General features: G+C 40.6%; 1 protein-coding gene across 1 annotated transcript in view; it reads right to left on the bottom strand.

Annotated features, from left to right (window-relative positions):
- GATAD2B (GATA zinc finger domain containing 2B) overlaps positions 1 to 12732 on the bottom strand; it is a 49397-nt gene extending 36665 nt beyond the window's left edge. Inside the window, exon 1 of the mRNA XM_024748327.1 lies at positions 12716 to 12732. The gene's annotated coding sequence lies outside the window, so the exon portion shown is untranslated. The remainder of the gene's footprint in view (positions 1 to 12715) is intronic.
- Positions 12733 to 13063: the final 331 nt, after the last annotated feature.

Here is a 13063-nt window from a genome sequence, read left to right as displayed (position 1 = left end):
TATTAGTTCATTAGGACTTCCCTGGTGGTGCAGTGGTTAAGAATCCGCCTGCCAATGCAGGGGACATGGGTTCAAGCCCTGGTCCAGGAAGACTCTCACGCCGCAGAGCAACTAATCCCGCGCGCCACAACTACTGAAGCTCACGCGCCTAGAGCCTGTGCTCCACAAGAGAAGTCACCGCAATGAGAAGCCCGTGCACTGCAAGAGTAGCCCCCACTTGCTGCAACTAGAGAAAGCCTGTGCGCAGCAATGAAGACACAATGCAGACCAAAAAAAAATTTTAAAAACAAAAAAGAAAGCTGGATTCCCATGACTGTACCAGTTGACTTTTTTTTTTTTAATATTTATTTATTATTTATTTGTCTGCATCAGGTCTTAGCTGAGACACGTGGGATCTTTGCTGCTGCAATGTGGGATCTTTAATTGCAGCATGAGAACTTCTTAGTTGTGGCATGTGGGATCTAGTTCCCCGACCAGGGATCAAACCCAGGCCCCCTGCATTGGGAGTGTGCAGTCTTAGCCACTGGACCACCAGGGAAGTCCCCCCAAAAATCTGGTCTTAAACAGATGAGTAGTTAGAAAAAGAAGGGCATTTTTTAAAAATTTAAAATCTTTAATGAACTCATTATTTAAAGAAACTTTTTCAGCTTTGAAATGATTTTAAACTTACAGAAAGTTGCAACAATAGTTCAGAGAAGCCCTACATACTCTTCATCCTGTTCTCCCTAATGTTAACATCTTTTTAAAAAATTATTTTTAAAATTGAAGTATTTTAAAATTAAATTTTAACTGAAGTATAGTTGTAGTGTTGACATCTTACATAACCACAGTACAACATTACTGAAACCAAGAAATGAATATTGGTTTTTCTAAAATTTCTGTTTATTTTTGGCTCTGTTGGGTCCTCGTTGCTGTGCACTGGCTTTCTCTAGTTGCAGCAAGCAGGGGCTACTCCTGTTGCAGTGCGCAGGCTTCTCACTGTGGTGGCTTCTCTTGTTGCAGAGCACGGGCTCTAGGCGCGTGGGCTTCAGTAGTTGTGGCGCACAGGCTTGGTAGTTGTGGTTCACGGGCTCTAGAGTGCAGGCTCAGTAGCTGTGGCACATGGGCTTAGCTGCTCCACAGCATGTGGGATCTTCCTGGACCAGGGATCGAACTTGTGTCCCCTGCATTGGCAGGCGGATTCCCAACCACTGTGGCACCAGAGAAGTCCCCTGAATTGCTGATACAATACTATTAGCTATTCTACAGGCCTTATGCACATTTCACTAGTTTTCCTACTAATATCCTTTTCAGACCCAGGATACAATCCACAATCCCACATAGTATTTAGTTGTCATGTCTCTTTGGTCTCCTTTAACATGTGGCAGTTTATTAGTCTTTCTTACCTTCACATTTTTGAAGAGTACTGGCCAGTTCTTTTGTAAAATATATCTCAATTTGGGTTTGCCTGATGTTTTCACATGATTAGACTGAGCCTATGTATTTTTGGCAATGTCACAAACGTGATGTTGTGGCCTTCTCAGTGTATCATATCAGGAAGTACATAATGTCAATATGTTGAACTATGGGTGATGTTAACTCTAATCACTTGACTGAGGTGGTGTCTGCCAGGTTTCTCCATTGAAAAATTATTATGGGGAAATACCGGAAGGTTATGCTAAATCCCATTTTGCATCAAACTTCCACCCACTAATTTTAACATCTATAGATAATTTTTCTTTGTTTTTAATATTTATTTATTTTTTAGCTGTGCTGGGTCTTTAGCTGTGGCACAAGGGCTCTTTTCGTTGAGGTGCGGGCTCTTCCCTTCATTGTGGTGCATGGCCTTCTCTCTAATTGTGGTGTGCAGACTTAGTTGCCCCTCGGCATGTGGGATCTTAGTTCCCTGACCAGGGATCGAACGGGCACTCCCTGCATTGCAAGACAGATTCTTAACCACTGGACCACCAGGGAAGTCCTTACAGGTAATTCTTGCCTGCAGCAATTATTACTGTAGCATTTGCCTAATGTTCCCATCATTCTTATATATTTTGAATTTTACTGGAATAAACAGCTGTCCCCTCTTCCCCATTTACTTATTCAAGTATTTATTTATAGCAGTACAGACTTGTGGATATTTATTTTATCCCATGGGTTATATAGTTCCTTACTATCATTACTTATTTTATTCTTCAAACTGTCCCAGACTTGGTCATTGGAAGCTCCTTCAAGTTGACTCTCCATCTTTTTTTTTTTTTTTTTTTTAGCATTTCATTACTTTCTGGTTACACATGATACTTCAGATTCATGTGAATTTTTTCTCTGCCCTAGTCATTTCTCCAAGGAGCTCTGGTTCCTTTTACTGGATACTGGCACCTAGAAACCAAGAACTGGTGTCATATGCGCTTGCTGCGCTACGGTGGTGTCCTCTCAGAACAAGAAATATATGTATGTGCGTACAAACACGTCCATCTCTATATCTGTATATGTGTATGTGTGCAAAAACATGTATACAGATTAAAACTCGTGAGTTCATACTGATACCAGAGAGAGGTATTCTAATACTCTTTTCAATTGGTCAGAATTGTGGACACCTTCATCTTTGATATACTCAAAGCTCAACACACGTGGGCAAAGGACTTGAATAGATATTTATCCAAAAAATATACTAATGGCCAAAAAGCACACGAAAAGATGCTCAACATCATTAGTCATTAGAGAAATACAAACCAAAACCACAATGAGATACCAATTCATACCTCCCAGGATGACTATAATCAAAAAGACAGAAAATAAGTGTTGGTGAGAATATGGAGAAAGTGTAATTCTAGTATACTGCTGGCAGGAATGGAAAGTGGGACATCTGCTTTGGAAAATGGTCTGGTAGTTCCTCAGAAAGTTAGAATTATCAAAAACATAGAATCATCATATGGCCCAGGAATTCCATTCATAGGTAAATAACTAAAAGAATGGAAAACAGGCACTCAGGACTTCCCTAGTGGCGTAGTGCTTAAGAATCCGCCTGCCAATGCAGGGGACACAGGTTCGATCCCTGGTCCGGGAAGATCTCACATGCCACAGAGCAACTAAGTCCATGTGCCACCAACTACTGAGCCTGCACTCTAGAGCCCGCGAGCCACAACTATTGAGCCCACACGCCACAACTACTGAAGCCCATGCGCCAAGAGCCCATGCTCCACAACAAGAGAAGCCACCGCAGTGAGAAGCCCACACACCACAACGAAGAGTAGCGCCCCCGTCCTCCACTCACCGCAACTAGAGAAAGCCTGCGGGCAGCAACGAAGACCCAACGCAGCCAAAAATAAACAAATAAAAAATAAATTAAAAAAAAAACAGGTATTCAAACAAAAACCTGTACAAAATGTTCGTAGCAGTACTACTTACAATAGCAAAAAAGGTGGAAACCACCCCCAATGTTCACATGAATGTGAACTGATGAATGGATAAGCAAAATGTGGTATGTATTATTCAGGCACAAAAATGAATGAAGTACTGATACATGCTACAACATGGATGAACCTCAAAAACATGCTAAGTGAAAGAACACAGACAAAAAAAGTCACACACTGGATGGTTCCATTTATATGAAATATCCAAAATAGATAAATCCATGGAGACAGAAAGCAGACTAGTGGTTGCAAGGCCCTGGGAAATGGAGAAATGGGAAGCAACTGCTTACTGGGCACAGGTTTCCTTTTGGGGTAATGAAAATGTTCTGAAATCTGATTTACGTAGTGGTTGCAGAACACTGTGAATGTACTAAATGCCACCGAATTATACAACTTAAAATAGTTAATTCTGTCACGTGAATTTTACCTACCTCAATTAAAAAAAAAAAAACCACAGTAGTTTCTAAAGATTAGTTGCAAGGTGAAATCTGAAGCCTTATCAATAAACTTCATACTGTTACTTTAAAATCCATTGTCTATCTTATACTCTGAATGGCTCTTTTACCCAAGCATGATTTTTTTACATCATGCATTGATCATCTGGAAAATTCTGGTCCACTAGGTCATGTAGATTTCAAATGCTGACACAGTTCATTATAAAATATATATTTAAAAAAAATCACATTTGTCAATACCACTAATCTCATCAGAAAAGTATTGATATTTAAGTCCTGGAAGCTGTCAAACTCATGGTTTAATTTTTATTCAAATTTTATCACTGGACACAAATATAGTCAGTTGCTTTCCCTGAAAAATTTTAAGAATATGTCTGCCAAATACCCAAATCTAAAGATCATAGTTCACTGATTATTCTTTTTTTTTTTTAATTTTGTAGACTGCACCGTGCGGCATGTGGGATCTTAGTTCCCCGACCAGGGATCAAACCCGTGCCCCCTGCATTGGGAGCACAGTCTTAACCACTGGACCACCAGGGAAGTCCCTAATTATTCTTTCACCAAGTAACAAGTAAAATCAATGTTCTATGAAGAAAGCAGCTAGGTAGCTTGTAACTTGATTACACTTTTCCTTGAGACAACCATTGTAGCTCAACATGTAGCAAAAGTGCTTTATAAGTCCTTCTCATTTTATCACACAAAATATTCAAAACCCATGTTCTGAAAGGCCAAGATTAAATAAAATTCATTTTTACTGCTTCATCAAGAACATTCTTAAGTGAAACTAGATTTTTTTTTTTTTTTACCTGCAAGTTTAAACTGTATGGCAATGAAGAATACAATGACTACTAGTACAGTTTGGTGCCACCGCTTTGATGCATACTAAGGCATCAGAGCAGTTTTACTCACCACTGTTTTTGGATCATCAGTGCAAATGCCAACACAGGGAAAAAGGCAAAATAATGCCTTTGTATTACTATGAAATAGCTTTCATCGCAAGACTCCCTGAAAGGGTCTCAGGGATCCACAAGAGTCCACAGATCACACTTGTATTTTTCTGTGCTGGTTTCTGCTTTATAACAAAGTGAATCAGCTATACATATACATATATCCCCGAATCTCTTCCCTCTTGCGTCTCCCTCCCTCCCTATCCCGCCCCTCTAGGTGGTCACAAAGCACCGAGCTGATCTCCCTGTGCTACGAGGCTGCTTCCCACTAGCTATCGATTTTACATTTAGTAGTGTATATATGTCCATGCCACTCTCTCACTTTGTCCCAGCTTACCCTTCCCGTTCCGTACCGTGTCCTCAAGTCCATTCTCTAGTAGGTCTGCGTCTTTATTCCCATCCTGCCCCTAGGTTCTTCATAACCTTTTTTTTTTTTTTTAGATTCCATATATATGTGTTAGCATACGGTATTTGTTTTTCTCTTTCTGACTTACTTCACTCTGTATGACAGACTCTAGGTCCATCCACCTCACTACAAATAACTCAATTTCGTTTCTTTCTATGGCTGAGTAATATTCCATTGTATATATGTGCCACATCTTCTTTATCCATTCATCTGTCAATGGACACTTAGGTTGCTTCCATGTCATGGCTATTGTAAATAGAGCTGCAATGAACATTGTGGTATATAACTCTTTTTGAATTATGGTTTTCTCAGGGCATATGCCCAGTAGTGAGATTGCTGGGTCGTATGGTAGTTCTATTTGCAGTTTTTTAAGGAACCTCCATACTGTTCTCCATAGTGGCTTTATCAATCTACATTCCCACCAACAGTGCAAGAGGGTTCCCTTTTCTCCACAACCTCTCCAGCATTTATTGTTTGTAGATTGTTTGATGATGGCCATTCTGACTGGTGTGAGGTGATACTTCACTGTAGTTTTGATTTGCATTTCTCTAATGATTAGTGATGTTGAGCATCCTTTCATGTGTTTGTTGGCAATCTGTATATCTTCTTTGGAGAAATGTCTGTTTAGGTCTTTTGCCCATTTTTAGATTGGGTTGTTTGTTTTTTTGATATTGAGCTGCAAGAGCTGCTTGTAAATTTTGGAGATTAATCCTTTGTCACTTGCTTCATTTGTAAATATTTTCTCCTATTCTGAGGGTTGTCTTTTCGTCTTGTTTATGGTTTCCTTTGCTGTGCAAAAGCTTTTAAGTTTCATTAGGTCCCATTTGTTTATTTTTGTTTTTATTTCCATTTCTCTAGAAGGTGGGTCAAAAAGGTAGATCACACTTCTAATACACTTGTTAGAGTAACCTACCAATTCATACTATTTTTCAGGTTTAATGCAAACTCCTTGGCAGCAAATCTCTCCTTTGTACCTCCCTTATTACCCACTACTATGAAATGCCCCAACAGACCATGTAAGCACTGTTATTGCCTAACCAATTCCAAATGGTACTTTCTTTCACCTAACTCGTATCAGCTACGTCAACGGACCTCTTCCCACTATTCCCCAGGCTAAAGAATCCCATTCCTAAAAGCCTGAAACGATTAATTCCTTCTGGTCCATTTAAATCTAGTCTATTTTAATTACTTCCCTTTTGATTTCTAGAACTTGCTTTCTGGTTCACTTTTCTTAATAAAAAAAAAGGACTCGATTTAGAACAGGAGTCTGCAAACTTTTTCTGTAAAGGGTCAGACAGTAAATATTTTAGACTTCGTGGGCGAACTTCTCAACTCTGCTGTTGTAAGCAAAAGGGTGTGGCTGTGTTCTAGTAAAACTTTATTTATAAAACCAGGCAGTAGCTGTAGTTTCTGACTCCTGATCTAGACTCTTCCGACATATACGTCAATCAACCCAGTGTAACTCAGAAGATGCCAAAAGTTTAAAAAGGATATAGTTACAGACTGACTAAAGAAACTAACAGGAACACTGAAAACAGTATACACAAACCCAATAGATAGGAATATTAGTAATAGCTGCTAACACTCAAAGAGGTCTTATTATTTGCTAAGCACTGTGCTAAAGTGCTTCACAATGCATTACTTCATTTAAGCCCTTTAAAGGAGGGCTTTAATAATTTAAATAATTCTCCTTTTACAGAAGAGAAAACAGAAACAGATAAGGTCTCATAGTTCGTAAGTAGCTAAGCCTGACTCAAACACAGGTCTTTCTTATTGCACAGCCCATGTTCCTAATCATCAGACTATGCTGTCTATATTGTCGTTTTTTAAAAAATAATCCTTTTTTAAAAATAGATTTATTTATTTATTTATGGCTGTGTTGGGTCTTCATTGCCTGGCTTTCTCTAGTTGCAGCAAGCGGGGGCTGCTCTTCGTTGTGGTGTGTGGGCTTCTCATTGCGGTGGCTTCTCTCATTGCAGAGCACAGGCTCTAGGCGCACAGGCTTCAGTATTTGTGGCTTGCGGGCTCTAGAGCGCAGCCTCAGTAGTTATGGTGCACGGGATTAGTTGCTCCGCAGCATGTGGGATCTTCCCGGACCACGGCTCGAACCCGTGTCCCCTGCGTTGGCTGGAGGATTCTTAACCACTGCGCCACCATGGAAGCCCCCTATTTTTAGTTTTTTAATCCAAACTGCTAAGGCAGTAATTCAAAATAAAAACAGACTCTCACTGTTTCAACAGTCTCTTCTATTTCACTGAGTTTACTGCACAAACCTTGGCTCACATCCTTGAATGGAAGAGCCTAGGTGACCTTGCCTTAGATGACACACCGTTCTGTTTAATACACACCAAGGATCATAAAGGCTCCTATGCTTAAATGAGACAAGTTAGGATGTGCTGCCTAAAAAGCTCATGAATAGGAGGTAAGCAGCCCTCTCCCACTATCACCTTATAAAAAATCAGCACAAATATATTATCTTATTATACTAATATATTTTATAATAATATATATTATAAAGAATTATAATAAATCAGCAGAAAAGTTCTGATATATATCAAAGGAAAGCTGCCAGACATTATTTAAAATATTAGAATGGGGAGATCAGCTCGGTGCTTTGTGACCACCTAGAGGGGTGGGATAGGGAGGGTGGGAGGGAGACGAAAGAGGGAGGAGATATGGGGATATATGTATATGTAGAGCTGATTCACTTTGTTATAAAGCAGAAACTAACACACCATTGTAAAGCAATTACACTCCAATAAAGATGCTAAAAAAATATATAAAACATTAGAATGAAGGAGACAGAGGTGGTTAAAGGGCATATTTTTCACATATCCTTCAAAACTACTCTTCAGTCACTCCTAAACAGTAACTAGGGCCTATGGGAATTAAGAAACAAAAAAAAAATCTGTCCATTGATAGAATGTGCTAACTTATGCCTCACTGATTTTAACTACCTAACCGTAGATTATCCTTACTAATCTGCTTCCAGGTACAAAGAGAAAAGTTAAAAGTAAAAGACTGCAAAAGATTTCTGAAACCTATCAGTCGATAAGCAAGCATCCTATAGACAGAATTAAAACATAACAATACTATACATATGCACCTGCAAAATGACTGGTTCCCATGGAGGTCATTACAAATAATATTCGGTTGGCCAAAAAGTGTCCGAGAACTTTACTGAACAACGTATTCACCCTTTTGTTCCACTACCTTCTGCCATTTTTCAGGCAACTTCATAGTTCTATCTTCCCAAAACTTTTTTTTTCAATTTTTGGCTGCATTGGGTCTTTGTTGCTGTGCGTGGGCTTTCTCTAGTTGCGGCGTGCGGGGGCTACTCTTCTGTGTGGTGCATGGGTTTCTCATTGCGGTGGCTTCTCTTTTTGCAGAGCATGGGCTCTAGGCACGGACTTCAGTAGTTGTGGCTTGTGGGCTCAGTAGTTGTGGCTTGTGGGCTCAGTAGTTGTGGCGCACAGGCTTACTTGCTCTGAGACATGTGAGATCTTCCTGGACCAGGAATCGAACCTGTGTCCCCTGCATTGGCTGCCAGATTCTTAACCACTGCACCACCAACCAAGTCCCCCAAAACTTTTCATCTTTTTGAGCAAAGAACTGTTCCAGGTGCCTTTTACAGTCTTCCAGGGAAGTGAATTTTTTTCCATTAAGAGAATTTTGTAGGGAATTCCCTGGTGGCACAGTGGTTAAGAATCCACTGGTTAAGCCAGTGGTTAAGCCAATGCAGGGGACACGGGTTCGAGCCCTGGTCCGGGAAGATCCCACATGCCACAGAGCAACTAAGCCCATGCACCACAACTACTGAGCCTGCACTCTAGCGCCCGCAAGCCACAACTACTGAGGCTGCGTGCCACAACTACTGAAGCCCGCATGCCTAGAGCCTGTGCTCTGCAACAAGAGAAGCCACCACAATGAGAAGCCTGTGCACCACAATGAAGAGTAGCCCCCACTCGCCGCAACTAGAGAAAGCCCACGCAGCAAAGAAGACCTAACGCAGCCAAAAATAAATAAATAATTTTTTTTTAAAAAAGAGAGAGAATTTTGTAAAGACTAAAATAAATGGAAATCCAAAGGTGCAATGTCTGGTAAATACAGTGGATGAATCCGAACTTCCCAGCCAAGCTGTAACAGTTTTTGCCTGGTCATCAAAGAAACATGTGGTCTTGCATTATCTTGATGGAAGATTATGTGTTTTCTGTTGACTAATTCCGGACACTTTTTGTCGAGTCCTGCTTTCAGTTTGTCTAACTGGGAGCAGTACTTGTTGAAATTAATCACTGGGTTTTCCGGAAGGAGCTCATAATAGAGGACTCCCTTCCAATCCCACCATATACACACCATCACCTTCTTTGGATGAAGACCAGCCTTTGGTGTGGTTGGTGGTGGTTCCTTTCACTTGCCCCACGATCTCTTCTGTTCCACATTCTTGTACAGTATCCACTTTTCATCGCCCATCACAAATTGTTTTAAAAATGGAACATTTTCATTACGTTTAAGTAGAGAATCGCATGTGGAAATACGGTCAAGAAAGTTTTTTTTCACTTAACTTATGTGGAATCCAAACACCAAAGCAATTAACATAACCAAGCTGGTGCAAATGACTTTCAACGCTTGATTTGGATATTTTGAGTATGTCGGCTATCTCCCGCGTGGTATAACGTTGATTGTTCTCAATTAATATCTCGATTTGATCGCTGTCAACTTCAACTGGTCTATCCGACTGTGGAACATCGTCCAGCAATAAGTCTCCAGTACGAAACTTCACAAACCATTTTTGACACATTCGATCAGTCACAGCACCTCTCCATACACTGCACAGATCTATTTTTGCATTTCAGTTGCATTTTTACCTTTCTTGAAATAATAAAGCATAATATACTAAAAATGTTACTTTTTTCTTCCATTTTCAACATTAAAATGGCTACACAAAAATTCACCAATTTTGATGTCTTTTTTAAAATTCACGCTGATATGACAGCTGTCACATACAATCTAACAAAACTGTTTTGAATGAAGTTGAAGACAACTAAGTGCTACTAGAGCCATCTTACGGAAAAAACTGAGCGAACCTTTTGGCCAACCCAATAGTATAAGAGGATAATATCAACTCAAAAAGGTAATTATTACTTCCAAGAACTAGGGAATCACACAACTTGGAATGAATCTTTATCTAGCCTTTAGGTTTGAGCTAGGCTGGTCTCTGCTGCTGTTTTGTCTTTAGTATTCAACTGACAGGGGAAAAAATCTCCCTTAATCAAAATGGACATTTGGAAGAGTGAGATCCAGCTACTTGTGGTGGGGAAATAACTGGGGGCAGCCTAGGGAATAAGCAGGCCAGCCACTCTTCTAAGTCCCAACCAGCAACCCTTAAAGAAAGTACAACTTCATATGCACCTCCTCACACTTGCATCAACACTCACATATCAAAGAGAAAAATATACACAGTATATTCAAAGATTGTTGCTTGTGAAAACATGGCAAGAACACAAATTCATGGGCCATAACATAAAGAGTCAAAAAGACTGAATTAAGGAACTTCCTCTTGACTGCAACATGACAAACCTTATTATAGGATAAACTAGTTCAAAAGTTCTCTCTTACTCTAAACTCTCCCTACCCACTTACTGCACATCAGCATCATTACTCCAAATAGACAGGAGCAAAAATAAACTTACATAAAATGACTGTAACAGTATGACCTTCTTTTATTCACTAACACACTTTATTTCACATTTCCACTTAACACAAGAGCTGTTTCATATATACGTTAACACACCTAAGAAGCACATAAAGAGAAATTAAGAAACTAGCAAAAAAGGCACCATGGTAAATTAGTGGTAAATTGAAATACAATTTCTAAACGAGCTCTTAACGATCAATTAAAGATACAATCACTCCAAATGAATCCCAAAATCGTAACACTTGCAATGTCTGGAAGCTTAGATCTTTCATTTTTCCTTCCTTTCACATGCTGTTTGACCTTCCCTTTGAACAATCCTAACTCTGCAGCAGATGGCAGGGGGAGACTACTGCATTTCTGTAATACACAAAATAAAACAAAAACAAGAAATAAAGAGAAAAGAGGGAGAGGACTCAAAGGAATAGCTAATAGATAGTATTTGCTCTATTACCTGGTCTGTTGCTTCTCCTTAAGAGCTCCTCCCCCAGGACTTCCCTGGTGGTGCAGTGGTGAAGAATCCACCTGCCAATGCAGGGGACACAGGTTCGACCCCTGGTCCAGGAAGATCCCACATGCCACAAAGCAACTAAGCCCGTGAGCCACAACTACTGAGCCTGCGCTCTAGAACCTGCGAGCCACAACTACTGAAGCCCACGGGCCTAGAGCCCGTGCTCCGCATCTAGAGAAGCCACTGCAATGAGAAGCCCGTGCACCGCAACAAGGAGTAGCCCCCACTTGCTGCAACCAGAGAAAGCCCATGTGCAGCAATGAAGACCCAACACAACCATAAATAAATAAATAAATAAATACATTTCTAAAAGAAAAAAAAAAAAAGAGCACCTCCCCCCTCACCCCGTACCCTTGGCAATCCTGAATGATTAGAAACAGTCTGGAAAAAAAGAAAAAAGTATCTAACAAATTATAGCTATTAAATTCAGGAGGCATTTCTCTTCTAGTCACCCCTCTTCCTCAAGCACACACACCTCCGAATCGGGGCAGGAAGAAGAGACTCAGAACAAACTGCTTCACCTCCCAGAAGAGTTATTACTACACTTCACTAGGAACAAGGTTACTACCACCTGGACAGAGAAGCCCTGTCTCATTTTGCCACAACAGAAATATGTGGTTTTTTGTTTTGTTTTTTTTTTAAATAAAGACAGGAAGGAAAAAAGTGTGTGTATGTATATACATCAAAAGGGTATTTTTCTTGCCCTCCCCGTTCCTTGTCCATCAGCACAAGTAAGCAGAGATGACGCAGACTTCCTTATATAATAGCCTGTGATTTCCTAGACTGCAGGCTTTTCCCTTTGTGTTCTGTACACACTTACACATGCGAGTGCGCGCACATTCTCATTGCTTTGCAGCCCCTGGCACGATGCCAGCACTCAGTCAGCTGGTTGACTCCATTCACAGAGCAGCATCGGAGCTGACACGGGAAGGGGGGTGGGTAGTGAGGATAAGGGGGAGCTAGAACCATCACTGCTACAGACAAAAGAAATTTAAAAAAAGAAAAAGAAGACCTTAGCATAACATTCCTCTCACAGCTTCAGCTTGAAGAAAACTAGAATCCAGAGACCATTATAGCAAAAGGATGAAGTAGAAGGGTTGAGGATCCAAACCAAAAGGAGCTTTGTATGAGAAACAATTATCCTGCAACAAATTTTTAAAAGCAACAGTACTTATTACTTCAACCCCATCAGAAACCTCAGCGTATCACCTTTTACACATAGTGAGGAAAAGGCTGTGAAGAACTGAGTTTCTGCTTTTAGAAAAAGAAAAAATGGGCGGGGGGTGGGGCGGGCAAGACAGTTAAATGTACTTACAGGTATACATTTTTCTGCTCCCTCCTTTAGCTGCCAGGAAAGCTGGAGACAAGAAAGGGGAGGAAACAGAAAAAGGAGGAAAAAAAGGAATAAGAGATGGGTTTAGGTTTGTTTGTTTTGTTTTTTAGGGGGGTTCCCTTTCTCTCTTCTGTCGTAAGAGAAGCTCTTTCTATTGCACAGGGGAGGCCTCATACGTGCCAGCCCCCCTGGGAGACCTGCACAAACCCGGTCTCCAAGCGGGCACTGCCCTGCCAATCACATGGCGTACTGTTATATTAAACAAAAGAAACAGGGGGATGCTTACTTTTACCCATGATGCCTAGCGGGGGCAGGAGCGGGGTGGGGGGG

The sequence above is a fragment of the Neophocaena asiaeorientalis genome, unplaced genomic scaffold (assembly GCF_003031525.2).
Source record: "Neophocaena asiaeorientalis asiaeorientalis breed wild unplaced genomic scaffold, Neophocaena_asiaeorientalis_V1.1 scaffold76, whole genome shotgun sequence".
NCBI classification, from domain to species: Eukaryota; Metazoa; Chordata; class Mammalia; order Artiodactyla; family Phocoenidae; genus Neophocaena; species Neophocaena asiaeorientalis.
The sequence above is the reverse complement of the archived record's forward strand: the minus strand, read 5'-3'. Positions and strand labels throughout refer to the sequence as shown.